Source organism: Corythoichthys intestinalis, chromosome 4 (genome assembly GCF_030265065.1).
Source record: "Corythoichthys intestinalis isolate RoL2023-P3 chromosome 4, ASM3026506v1, whole genome shotgun sequence".
Classification (NCBI taxonomy): Eukaryota; Metazoa; Chordata; class Actinopteri; order Syngnathiformes; family Syngnathidae; genus Corythoichthys; species Corythoichthys intestinalis.
This window is the reverse complement of record NC_080398.1, coordinates 42153035-42167367: the sequence shown is the minus strand read 5'-3', so window position 1 is coordinate 42167367 and position 14333 is coordinate 42153035. Positions and strand designations below refer to the sequence as shown.

The window sequence follows — 14333 nt, the reverse complement described above, 5'->3', positions numbered from 1 at the left end:
CAGGCCAATAGCGATAGCTGTTTGGTGTTCACATGTCATCACACAACACAGAGACAGTGTAGTGAGCGCCAGGAGAAAAAAAAAAATGCTGCGGTCAAATGTTATAATAATGGACCGGTAAATGGTATCGGCGCCGTCTTTGTTGGTACTCGCCGATACCGATACAACCATTTCGGGCCGGATCGGCGCCCCCTGCCGATACTAGTATCGGTATCGGTGCATCTTTAATATATATATATAAACCCCATTTTTAAACATATATTTTTATTTGTATATGGCGGAAAACACAGACAAGGCTGAAAAAACAGTTTCTGCTCTTGCACCTCTCTTTAAAATAAACTGCTGTATTTTAAGCCAAAGCAACTGTTGTGTTTGAAAGAACAATATGTCTATATGCTGCCAGAGCAGATACATGGCGCATTAAGTCCCCGAACTATTTTTAATTTGTCCGTTTTACCCTGGAAACCCCCGTTTACAAACATCGCACAACCGCTTTTGTTTCAACCCAGCCGTAAAACAAAGGTAATTAGTTATATTTATTATTCAAAATGTCTTTCATTTTTAGCTTAGAATTTTTTTTTGATGTCTAATATTTAGTTTAAAAAAACAAACTAGCTTAGAATTTTTTTTTGATGTCTAATATTTAGTTTAAAAAAACAAAAAATATTCATTTGCATATTTTAAACTTTCAACCAATTACGTCACAATGAAAAAAATGGTGTCTGTAAAAAAGTAACAGATATCTACCTCATAACTATCGCTTAATTGTATTTTTTTTTTTTGTTACTGTCGCATTTTCTCTGATATGTGACATGATAAATAATCAATCCAAACAAAGAAACATAGGAAAAAAAACGTTTAAAAGGGCAAATATATGAAAAAGAACATCTCGACCACTCTTTGAAGTCTGCGATTTCTGCATCGCGACCCTTGTTATATAATCATGTTTTACCCATAAAATCCCCCCAAAATCCAGCTGTGGCAATTCACAGCTGTGTCTTGACACTCGGTGATACATGCTACATGGAGTTTTTGGATCGAAACAAGGTAAGTGGGTGATAATATCTCGTTAAAGTCATGGCGTCTGTAATTCTGTTTTCGCGTGCTCTCACCTCCAGATAGGGTTTTGCTGTTCAATTTTTTTTTTTTTTTTTTTTAAGATGCCCTCCTTTTCAAAACGTTTCTTCCCCCAGAAAATTGAGATTTTAAGCTTTCCAAAGATGTATCACACATGCATATCGGACAAGTTTGAAATTTGGCCAAATTCGGGGTCTCCGAGCAGTACTTAAAGTCACCTGAGTGTTTTCCGCCATATACTGTATGTAAAGTCAATAAGCGTATATAAAACCCGAAAAAATGCGTGTTATCAATAGAACATGAAAGAATCGTTTGAAACATGTAAAGCAAATATTTTATATATAATATAAATAACACATAAAATGTCTAAATAATACATACTGTACATTCATTCTCTGTCTCATATGAAATGTGTGTTTATGTAAGTGTACATACATACATAGATGAAAATAATGTACATACAGTGCCTTGCAAAAGTATTCAGCCCCCTTGAACCTTGCAACCTTTCGCCACATTTCAGGCTTCAAACATAAAGATATAAAATTTTAATTTTTTGTCAAGAATCAACAACAAGTGGGACACAATCGTGAAGTGGAACAAAATTTATTGGATAATTTAAACTTTTTTAACAAATAAAAAACTGAAAAGTGGGGCGTGCAATATTATTCGGTCCCCTTGCGTTAATACTTTGTAGCGCCACCTTTTGCTCCAATTACAGCTGCAAGTCGCTTGGGGTATGTTTCTATCAGTTTTGCACATCGAGAGATTGACATTCTTGCCCATTCTTCCTTGCAAAACAGCTCGAGCTCAGTGAGGTTGGATGGAGAGTGTTTGTGAACAGCAGTCTTCAGCTCTTTCCACAGATTCTCGATTGGATTCAGGTCTGGACTTTGACTTGGCCATTCTAAGTTTGGATACGTTTATTTTTTAAACCATTCCATTGTAGATTTGGCTTTATGTTTTGGATCATTGTCCTGTTGGAAGATAAATCTCCGTCCCAGTCTCAGGTCTTGTGCAGATACCAACAGGTTTTCTTCCAGAATGTTCCTGTATTTGGCTGCATCCATCTTCCCGTCAATTTTAACCATCTTCCCGGTCCCTGCTGAAGAAAAGCAGGCCCAAACCATGATGCTGCCACCACCATGTTTGACAGTGGGGATGGTGTGTTCAGGGTGATGAGCTGTGTTGCTTTTACGCCAAACATATCGTTTTGCATTGTGGCCAAAAAGTTCAATTTTGGTTTCATCTGACCAGAGCACCTTCTTCCACATGTTTGATCTCTGCAGTTCATCCAGAGTGATCATGGGCCTCTTGGCTGCATCTCTGATCAGTTTTCTCCTTGTTTGAGAAGAAAGTTTGGAAGGACGGCCGGGTCTTGGTAGATTTGCAGTGGTCTGATGCTCCTTCCATTTCAATATGATGGCTTGCACAGTGCTCCTTGAGATGTTTAAAGCTTGGGAAATCTTTTTGTACCCAAATCCGGCTTTAAACTTCTCCACAACAGTATCTCGGACCTGCCTGGTGTGTTCCTTGGTTTTCATAATGCTCTCTGCACTTTAAACAGAACCCTGAGACTATCACAGAGCAGGTGCATTTATACGGAGACTTGATTACACACAGGTGGACTCTATTTATCATCATCGGTCATTTAGGACAACATTGGATCATTCAGAGATCCTCACTGAACTTCTGGAGTGAGTTTGCTGCACTGAAAGTAAAGGGGCCGAATAATATTGCACGCCCCACTTTTCAGTTTTTTATTTGTTAAAAAAGTTGAAATTATCCAATAAATGTTGTTCCACTTCACGACTGTGTCCCACTTGTTGTTGATTCTTGACAAAAAAATTAAATTTCATATCTTTATGTTTGAAGCCTGAAATGTAGCGAAATGTTGCAAGATTCAAGGGGGCCGAATATTTTTGCAAGGCACTGTAAACTCTTATATAATAATTTGGGCTGTCAAACGATTAAAAATTTTAATCGAGTTAATTACAGCTTAAAAATTAATTAATAGTAATTAATCGCAATTCAAACCATCTATAAAATATGCCATATTTTTCTGTAAATTATAGTTGGAATGGAAAGATAAGACACAAGACGGATATATACATTCAACATACGGTACCTAAGGACTGTATTTGTTTATTATAACAATAAATAACAAGATGGCATTAACATTAACATTCTGTTAAAGCGATCCATGGATAGAAATACTTGGAGTTCTTAAAACATAAATGTTAGTACAAGTTATAGAAATTTTATATTAAAACGCCTCTTAATGTTTTCATTTTATTAAAATTTGTAAAATTTTTAATAAAAAAATAAACTAGTAGCTCGCCATTGTTGATGTCAATAATTACACCATGCTCACTCATGGTACTAACTAGGGTTGTTCCGATCATGTTTTTTAAAATCCCGATCCGATCCCGATCGTTTTAGTTTGAGTATCTGCCAACCCCGATATTTCCCGATCTGATTGCTTTTTTTTTGTGCTCCCGATTCAATTCCAGTCATTCCCGATAATTTTTCCCGATCATATACATTTTGGCAATCCATTAAGAAAAAAATGAATAAAACTCGGACGAATATATACATTCGACATACAGTATATAAGTACTGTATTTGTTTATATTATTAACATTCTTTCTGTGAGAAACCCTAACCCATCTAGTGTATTTGTTGAGCTTTCAGTAAATGATACTGTAGCCATTTAACTTCTGCCCAAATGCATGATGGGAAGTGCAACCATGACTGTGCGTCGTGATACCAATTGATATATCTTCTCTGCGTTGGGAAATAACATAGGGTGTTAAGAAAAAGATCAACTACTACCTTTCATCCCCACATTGCTTCTCACGATTATTCTAATCGTTGGGAGAGGGATTGCAAGGCTTTAGCCATTTAAAAAAAGGCTCCAAAGGCTGCCAAAATTCACGCTACTCATTTTACGCTGCCTTTTAGCTCTATATACTGTACGGGTAAAACGGCGCCATTATAGATTGAACGCGACAATGCGTGAGTGGGTCATGCAGCGCATGTGTTAATTGCGTTAAATATTGTAACGTGATAAATGTAAAAAATATTAATTCTCGCCGTTAACTCGATAAAATTGATAACCCTACCTTAAGCTTAAACTAAAGACTCTGGAAGATTGTAACACATTACCCTAATTTTCGCACTATAAGGCGCACCTGACTAATAGCCGCCACCCACCAAATTTGGCACGAAAACGGCATTTGTTCATAGATAAGCTGCACTGGACTATAAGCCGCAGCTGTCCTGTAGTATGTATGTATGTATGTATGTATCTCATTAAGTATGAATTATGGGATATTGACACGAAAAAGATATTAACCAGTAGTAATACTTTATTTGACTATGGCATCATACCAATCACTTTGAAACAATTGGCTGCAAAGCTTCATGGCTTCAAGAAGCTTAATTTGGCCATCACTGTCAAACAGTCAACCTCTGCTGCCACCTGCTGTCAACACTGTTGTTGTCCAACATGCCTCCTAGCATGCATTGCAGCGTTACAGATGTAAATAACAAAATTCTTGTCCTGTGCTAATAATTTCTTCAGTTACTGTTCCAGTTGTTTCATTAATTGCTAGTATAGGTATTTGGTAACACTTTAATTCACAGTGGCGTCATATGACTGTCATTAGATAATCATAATTATGACATGACACTGTCATGAGCATTTATGAATGCTTATAAGAGATGTCATTTTGTGTTATCCAGCAAATTAGCTCACTTTTGAATGGACGTAAAAGATCCGAGCTGGACATAAATGGAGTGAGTGACATAATTTGCCGGATGTTACTTCACGACATAAGCATTCAGTAATGCCCATGATATGTCATAAGTATCGATGACAGTCTTATGACAATGTTATGATGCCGCTCTGTAATAAATTGTTACCTATTAACCCAGAAAAATCATCAAATAAGCCGCACTGGACTATAAACCGCAGAATTCAAAATGAAGGAAAAAAGTAGCGGCTTATAGTCCGAAAATTACGGTATGTCTGTAACGTTAAGTACAATTAGAAAACGATTTAATTAAAAAATTTACAGTGCCTTGTAAAAGTATTCGGCCCCCTTGAATCTTGCAACCTTTTGCCACATTTCAGGCTTCAAACAAAGATATGGAATTTAATTTTTTTGTCAAGAATCAACAACAAGTGGGACACAATCGTGAAGTGGAACAACATTTATTGGATAGTTTAAACTTTTTTAACAAATAAAAAACTGAAAAGTGGGGCGTGCAATATTATTCGTCCCTTTACTTTCGGTGCAGCAAACTCACTCCAGAAGTTCAGAGAGGATCTCTGAATGATCCAATGTTGTCCTAAATGACCGATGATGATAAATAGAATCCACCTGTGTGTAATCAAGTCTACGTATAAATGCACCTGCTCTGTGATAGTTTCAGGGTTCTGTTTAAAGTGCAGAGAGCATTATGAAAACCAAGGAACACACCAGGCAGGTCCGAGATACTGTTGTGGAGAAGTTTAAAGCCGGATTTGGGTACAAAAAGATTTCCCAAGCTTTAAACATCTCAAGGAGCACTGTGCAAGCCATCATATTGAAATGGAAGGAGCATCAGACCACTGCAAATCTACCAAGACCCGGCCGTCCTTCCAAACTTTCTTCTCAAACAAGGAGAAAACTGATCAGAGATGCAGCCAAGAGGCCCATGATCACTCTGGATGAAGTGCAGAGATCTACAGCTGAGGTGGGAGAGTCTGTCCATTGGACAACAATCAGTCGTACACTGCACAAATCTGGCCTTTATGGAAGAGTGGCAAGAAGAAAGCCATTTCTCAAAGATATCCATAAAAAGTCTCGTTTAAAGTTTGCCACAAGCCACCTGGGAGACACACCAAACATGTGGAAGAAGGTGCTCTGGTCAGATGAAACCAAAATTGAACTTTTTGGCCACAATGCAAAACGATATGTTTGGCGTAAAAGCAACACAGCTCATCCCCACTGTCAAACATGGTGGTGGCAGCATCATGGTTTGGGCCTGCTTATCTTCAGCAGGGACAAGGAAGATGGTTAAAATTGACGGGAAGATGGATGCAGCCAAATACAGGAACAATCTGGAAGAAAACCTGTTGGTATCTATACAAGACCTGAGACTGGGACAGAGATTTATCTTCCAAGAAGACAATTATCCATAACATAAAGCCAAATCTACAATGGAATGGTTCAAAAATAAACGTATCCAGGTGTTAGAATGGCCAAGTCAAAGTCCAGACCTGAATCCAATCGAGAATCTGTGGAAAGAGCTGAAGACTGCTGTTCACAAACATTCTCCATCCAACCTCACTGAGCTCGAGCTGTTTTGCAAGGAAGAATGGGCAAGAATGTCAATGTGCAAAACTGATAGAAACATACCCCAAGCGACTTGCAGCTGTAATTGGAGCAAAAGGTGGCACTACAAAGTATTAATGCAAGGGGGCCGAATAATATTGCACGCCCCACTTTTCAGGTTTTTATTTGTTAAAAAAGTTTAAATTATGCAATAAATTTTGTTCCACTTCACGATTGTGTCCCACTTGTTGTTGATTCTTGACAAAAAATTAAAATTTTATATCTTTATGTTTGAAGCCTGAAATGTGGCGAAAGGTTGCAAGGTTCAAGGGGGCTGAATACTTTTGCAAGGCACTGTATATATATTAAAAAAAGGCATGTCCGATATTTTTTTGCCGATTGTGATGCTTTGAAAATGACGTGATCGGACCCGATCGATCGGCATCTCTAGTACTAACCCATTAAATCAGTTGGACCCAAATGCCAGCAGAGGGCGCCAAACACCAAAAAACAATTAACAAGCGGACATTACACTGTACTGTCATTTTACTCTGAGCGAGGCATGTGCGTTAATTGCGTCAAATATTTTAACGTGATTAATTGAAAAAATTAATTACCGCCCGTTAACGCGATAATTTTGACTGCCCTAATAATAATTTCATATTTTTAAAAAATCCGCAATGCACTGAGGGTGCTAAAGTTGAGCCGCGAATTAGCAAGGGATCACAGCATACAGTGGCGCAGCTACACGTTGGACAGCGAATGCGTCGCATATGGGCGTGACTCGACAGGGGGCGTCGTCACGAGGACCAACCACGTGACCAAATACAGTTTCCTGCTTCATCAAATGCTTTAAGTGATGCTAATCAATGTCACCAACTATTAAAGCGTAAAGTCTACGTTGTTTGCCACATGCGCCTTCTATAAGGATGGCACCTAAAGAAAAAAAAAAGCGCAGATGCCCGCTCAAAGCCTGACTCCAGACAAGCATTGAAGCTCCTCGTGATTTAATAGCCATGCACAAAAAAAGCCAGCCCGCCCACCTTCACGCCCACCCTCGCCCGCCTGCGATTAAAAACAACAACAACAACGCGCTGCTGAAAGATGGCGGCCGGGGTTTCGTACCTGGCGGGTCGTCAAGATGGTGGCCGCGAGGAAGACGAGAAGGGTCTCCCTCCTCCTTCCTCTTCTTTCTTCGTCATTTGCAGCTCGGCCTGCGCGCGAGAAGCAAAGATCAGAGGCCGTTTTCCCACCTTTTCATGTGCGTTCTCATGGTACGGTTTGCCCCCCGGCATGCAAATGACTTTCATTATGCAAATGCATGCAAATCACATCCAAGCGTGTGAGAGCCCAGAAGAAGAGAAGGCGGGAGACACGCCGACGTTGCCCCAATGAATGAAAGAGGATGAAAACAATTCCCTAGTACGTCGCTCAATGGCTACGTTTACATTGACAAAACTACTTTAATCCGAGTTCGGAGTGAAATTATGCTCGGATGTTTGCATGGACACTAAAAATACTGATTTGTTCAGGACTTGCGTGTTCATGCATCATACTTTTGGTCGAAACAAAGATAAGTACTTCGCAAGGGAAAGTCAAAGTGCGTTATCATACCAATGATACAGTACACAGAAAATGCTGTTTCTGGAGAATTGTTCATGTAGTACAAATGTAGTGGGACCTCTACTTACGAAATTAATTGATTAAGTACTTTTGTAACTTGAAAATTCTGTAAGTAGAGACACGTTTTCCATGTAAATGCCCTAATCCATTCCAAGCCCCCCAAAATTCAGACATAAATCTTAATAGAGTAAAGAATACAAGTTATTACACTCATGAAGAGCTGTCAGAACACAAGGGACGAATGAAAAGAATGCTAGGATACACACATACACATACGGTCCCTCTTAACCAATGGGATGCCAGCAATGCTAGGCAATAGTGAGAGCAGCTATAAGTATGTCACGTTCAGTAAACTCTGGGCACTGCGGGTACTAGCCATATTGTATTTTTGCCTTTTGTATCCTGAAACTTTCGTAACAAGAGGTAATATTTTCCCGTTGAGGTGTGTCTTAACCTGAAAATTCTGTATGTAGAGACGTATTTAAGTAAAGGTATCACTTTACTTGTAGTACTGTACTGTAGTACAAGCGCACACAGGTACGCATTCTTGTAGCACAACCGCCCACAGGTGCACGCACTTGTAGTACAATCGCGCGCAGGTGCGCTTACTTGTAGTGCAAGCGAACGCAGGTGCGCATACTTGTAGTGCAATCGTGCGCTTACTTGTAGTGCAAGCGAATGCAGGTGCGGGTACTTGTAGTACAAGCACACGCAGGGGCACGTGCTTGAAGTACAAGTGCACACAGGTGCACATACTTGAAGTACAGTCACACACAGGTGCACGCACTAGTAGTACAAGCGCAGGTAGGTACGCGTTCTTGTAGTTATATCGCACACAGGTGCACATTGTTGTAGTGCAAGTGCACGCACATGTGCGCATACTTGTAGTGCATGCGCAGGTGCGCGTACTTGTAGTGCAAGCGCACATGCAGGTGCGCGTCCTTGTAGTGCAGGCACACACGCAGGTGTTCATACTTGTAGTGCAAGTGCACGCGCAGGTGGGCATACTTGTAGTGCAAGCGCATGCGCAGGTGCGCGTACTTGTAGTACACGCGCACACAGGTGCGCATTCTTGTAGTGCAAGCGCACACACAGGTGCGTATACTTGTAGTGCAAACACATGCGCAGGTGCACATTCTTGTAGAGCAAGTTCACGCGCAGGTGCGCATACTTGTAGTACAAGTGCACGCAAGTGTACGGACTTGTAGTACAAGAGCACACAGGTGCACATTGTTGTAGTGCAAGTGCACGCACATGTGCGCATACTTGTAGTGCAAGCGCATGCGCAGGTGCGCGTACTTGTAGTACACGCGCACACAGGTGCGCATTCTTGTAGTGCAAGCGCACACACAGGTGCGTATACTTGTAGTGCAAACACACGCGCAGGTGCACATTCTTGCAGAGCAAGTTCACGCGCAAGTGCGCATACTTGTAGTACAAGCGCATGCGCAGGTGCGCGTACTTGTAGTACACGCGCACACAGGTGCGCATGCTTGTAGTGCAAGCACACACACTGGTGCGTATACTTGTAGTGCAAGTGCGCGCGCAGGTGCGCATACTTGTAGTGCAAGTGCACGCGCAGGTGCGCATACTTGTAGTACAAGTCCACGCAGGTGCACGGACTAATAGTACAAGTGCACGCAGGTGCACATACTTGTAGTACAGTTGTGTGCAAGTGCATGTACTTGAAGTACAGTCGCGCGGAGGTGCACGCACCTGTAGTAGAACACTTGTGCAGGTGCACGCACTTGTAGTGAAAATGCATGCATTTATGTCACACTGCTGTTGCCATAGTTGTGCTTCCCCTGTTATTGTAGTATTACAATAAAAAAGAGACCCAAGTGATGAGTCGCGTGCACGTGATTTGAAGCACACTGAACAAAGAAGTGTTGTTCCACTCAAGTGTCAGCCTTAAATGTACTTAGATTGATAAAGTACATAACAGCGCGTTTGCCATATTGCTGACCACTGTGACCTTTGACCTTATTGCCCAAAAATGAAATCACCTCTTTCGTTTCATATAACAAACATATCCTGCAGCTTACATAATAATACTTGTGCTTGAGTTATCTTGAACAAAAAAAACATTCAAATTCAGTTTTGGACCTGTGACCTTTGACCTTCGACAAACAGACAGACATACAAATACATAAACTCCGCCTTCTGGAGATTTTATGTGCTGACTGTGGTAGACATTTAGCTTTAGCTAAAATCATTTAGCGTAACCAAGTGACATAAAAAAATTATATATCATGCATAAATAAACAAATCAATATTTTGAGTTGATCTTACTGTTGCTATATTAAAGTATTTTGTTGTATTTTTACTGTTTTTGTTTTTGTTTTTAAAGAAATTAACACTGTACGTCTGATTTAGCTAAGGCACGTGACTAGCGAGCCAAGGGGGCGCTCTTGTCCCCTCTATTGTCCTCCGTGTCACCCAGGGGAAGATTTGATGGCTCGGCGCTGAAAAAAGGGGTGAGTCGGGAGTGTGAGAGAGTTGGGGCGACAAGCGATGGGGGAGGGCCAGTCACACCAGCACTGGGCGGCAAAGCGCTCCTAATTGGCACTTGACATTTTTTTCTCAAGTGGAGCCCACTTTTCGCTGCGGTTGTGCAGAAAAGTGCCTTATGCTAATACGTCGGAGGTGTCAACGTCGCCTGAGGTGGCAAATCTTTTCAGACATTTTTTTTTGTGTGGGGGCATGAATGGTCATATTTTAATGCCATTAGCAGTGCTAGATGTCCATTCCATTTTGATTGAATGTCTTTCGACTTTCAATTAAATTTCAACTTTATTCCGGAATCGAGCTAACGTACTTATATTAAAAATAAAATAAATAATTAAAATATTATTATGTATATCAGTACATGCATTTATGATTTAAAAAAAATATTTTACGGAGAAAAACATTCCATTTTAAATAGCTTTTTTGGTTTTGTTTTTAAAAAAAATAGGGGAAAAAAAGGTAAGTATTCTGTTTTCTTTTAACTTTTTACTTATTTGTTGAAGGTAAAATAGTAAATATTCTTAGCTTTAATTTTTCACAATTTGTGGTTTTATTTTAATTTTTTTGCTTGAATTATAATATGTATTTATATATTTTTTTAACCCTTACAGGTTATTGCATTGAACTCATTGGCTGCCATTGACACCAGTGGACGTCCAAATTATTTGGATTGAATCACTCAAAATGAATTGGACGTCAATGGGACTGAAAGATGAGCACTCACCACCAGTCTCCACAGTTTTTTTTTTTTTTTTAAATAATGGACAAATAATTTTAATTTTCTTTTAATTTATTTTAAAAATGTCAAGAAAAACATTTATACAATTATAAATTTATACAATTATTATTATTAACTCTTACAGAGCATGCATTTAACTCACTAGCTAAACTTATTAAAAAAATTAAAATGTATTAAAAATTAAAAATATTTTCTATTTTACTTTCAATTTTAAAATATAAATTAAATCGAAACTAAAAGAGAATATTAATTTCCTTTTTTAATTAAAAAATAGTTAAAGAGTTGTAAATTAAAAAAATATAAATCTATTTTATTTCATATTTTTTAAATTGAAATGAATTGGACGTCTAGCGCCGTCAATGGCATTGAAAGATGAGCTTTCAGTCTTCCCAGTTTTTCAGTAATTTGAAAAATTTATCTATTTATTAAAAAAAAAAAAAGGGCCTGAAAGATGTTTTTCAGAACAGACAAATATTTTTAGTTTAGATTAATTTATCAAATACTTTAAATGAAAACATAGTAATAGTCCTAAATTTATTTCTTCTAACTTTGTAGTTTTTTTTTTTTAATGTAGCACAAAAAAACGGCCCTTCTTCAGGTTCATTTTGCAGTAAATAGGGGGCTGCGAGTCACTTCATCACTTGAAATTAATATCTCAAATTCTCAATATCTATAAAACGATCACATCACAAACGAAGTTTTTACAGCACAAATTAGCACAAAAGTAGCATAAACGAATGGCACCATTTCGGGTCTATTTTGCCAAAAATTGGGGGCTGTGTGACCTCCTTACTCGAAATTAATATCTCAATATCTCAAAAACGATAGCAGCAGAATGAAGTATTTACAGCACAAACATAGCACAAACGATTGACACAATTTTTTTGCCATTTTTAATCAAAAATGGGGGTGCTGGTTGACGTCAGATTCAATTGTTAATATATCAAAAACGATAGCAGCACAAACAAAAAAAAATTTCAGGACAAACGAGCACAAATGAATGATATAATTTTTCTATAAATTTGCATCTGCTGGGAGGCCAACTTCACTGACGTCTAGTGCTGTCAATGGCTTTGAAAGATGACCGTTCACCGTCAGTCTCCCTAGTTTTTAAGTTATTTTAAAAATTGTATTTATTTATTTATATAATTAAAAAAAGCTGTTAGAAATTTTTTTTTAAAAACCATTTAAAAACTCTGAAATTTATTCTTTTTAGTTTAATTTTTAAACATTTTTCAAAATAAAAACATGGTAAATATTCTTAATTTTTAAATGTGTATTTTTTTTCTGTAAAAAAAAATTCAAAATTTAAAAAATATAACCAAAAATCTAACACTGATTCACCACTGTATAAAAAAATAATCTAACAGCGACAATTGCTTTCAACAGCCAGGGTTGCTCATGCGACGATTGGCTCAAAACCAACAGAGTTAACATATTTGGACCCACGCGGTTAAGGAAAGAACACATTTTACTTATCGCTTTGTTCAGCGCGCCGACATTGAAAAAGTGCTGCTGTTCCTTTAGAAAACACTGAAGCCATTTTCTAAACTCTGTTGGCGTCTCAAGGAGAAGCAGAAGAAAAAAAGAGGGGTTTTGTTAAGAATCAGAGGCTCGTATTGAGAAAAGTGTCTGGCTGATCGGCTCGGCTCGGACCCGGCGGGACTGAAAGAGAGGCAAAGGGCCGCTTTGTCCCGGGGTGACAAGTGGACTTGCTCTATTGACTGTAAAGTCTACCGCCGAGGGGGTGGAAGTGGGCTACAATGCCTGTTTTTTTTACTTTAGACACTTGCAGAAGAAGACTTAAGATAAACTAGCATCCGGATTTCTTAACGTTTTTACGTTTATTGCCAGTATAGACAAGGGGTGGCAACCCCTGGATCTTATTTACCGATCGACTGTTTATATTACTCTAAAACACATAATATAATCAATCAGGGAATAGTATCATTTCTCGTATCTACTGCTTGTATGACTCTAACACACCCAATATAAAACAAATAGCATTTATACAGTAGTTTAAAGTGATCCTCTAACTTAAATACATGTAGGCTCTAATAAACCACAATTGTTCTCTTGCACTAAAATTGGTTGTTAGAAACACATTAAATGTTAAATCAATGGCAATATTTTATAATATTTAGTCCATATTTTGACCGATAGTTGGCACCATGGTTTGCGGGCTCGCAGTGATGACGTCATTGGGATCTTTCCAAATGTGTAGCGTGTTGAAGTGAGTGGTCAAGGTGGAATTATTATTTTTAGTGAAGAAATGTGCATAAGTGGAAGCTTCTCCCCTTTTTGGTCCCTGTCTGCACGTATCCAACCCACCACACGTTACAACTGGTGCCCGAACATTTTCCCTGGATCCTCAGTCAAGTAAGGGATCCGTCTATTTTCTGGATCCGACGGTCCCACTGCGTCTGCAATATTGGTTTCGGATCTGTCCATTTTTTTGATTCTTCGGTCCCACAGCGGCTTTTCGGATCAGTCTATTTTGTGGAATCGACGGCCTGATCGCGGCTGCGACATTTTCATGGGATCGGTCTAATTCCTGGATCTTCGAGTGAGTAAAAAACACGGATTTGGATTACTATTGCTATCTTTTTTGTTGACTATTCTTCGTGGGAGTTTTTCCCAAATCATACTAAATAATTAAAGCACTATGGCACGCTACAGTGACGACAGTGACTCTGACGTGGACCTTACAACAATGTTGGAGTTCGTCAGGGAACGCGTGTTTGCGTACTGCTGAGCTCCCGAGTGAAAAGTGGTCAAGGTGGAAATATTATTTTTTGTGAATAAATGTGCATAAGTGGAAGCTTCTCCCCTTTTTGGTACTTTTATACACGTATCCTAGCTACCACGCGTTACAATGTACAAGACATGGATTACACAAGGTGTGCTCTTTGGCCTGTACTGTATGTAAAGCACACGACAGCTCTGGATGCTAACAATCTACATAATTATATTGGGATACGTTTGAAAACGCAATATGCTTACCTTGAATATCTGCTAATAAAACCGGAGTTCCCAACAGCAGTCTCTCGCATCACCAGTTTTGC

The 14333-nt window shown here is 38.9% G+C and overlaps 1 long non-coding RNA gene across 3 annotated transcripts in view; it reads right to left on the bottom strand.

Annotated features, from left to right (window-relative positions):
- LOC130914963 (uncharacterized) overlaps positions 1-14333 on the bottom strand; it is a 54557-nt gene that overhangs the window by 17627 nt on the left and 22597 nt on the right. For all 3 annotated transcript variants that reach the window (XR_009063030.1, XR_009063031.1, XR_009063029.1), the window contains one exon: positions 7524-7612. This is a non-coding gene — a long non-coding RNA (uncharacterized LOC130914963). The remainder of the gene's footprint in view (positions 1-7523; positions 7613-14333) is intronic.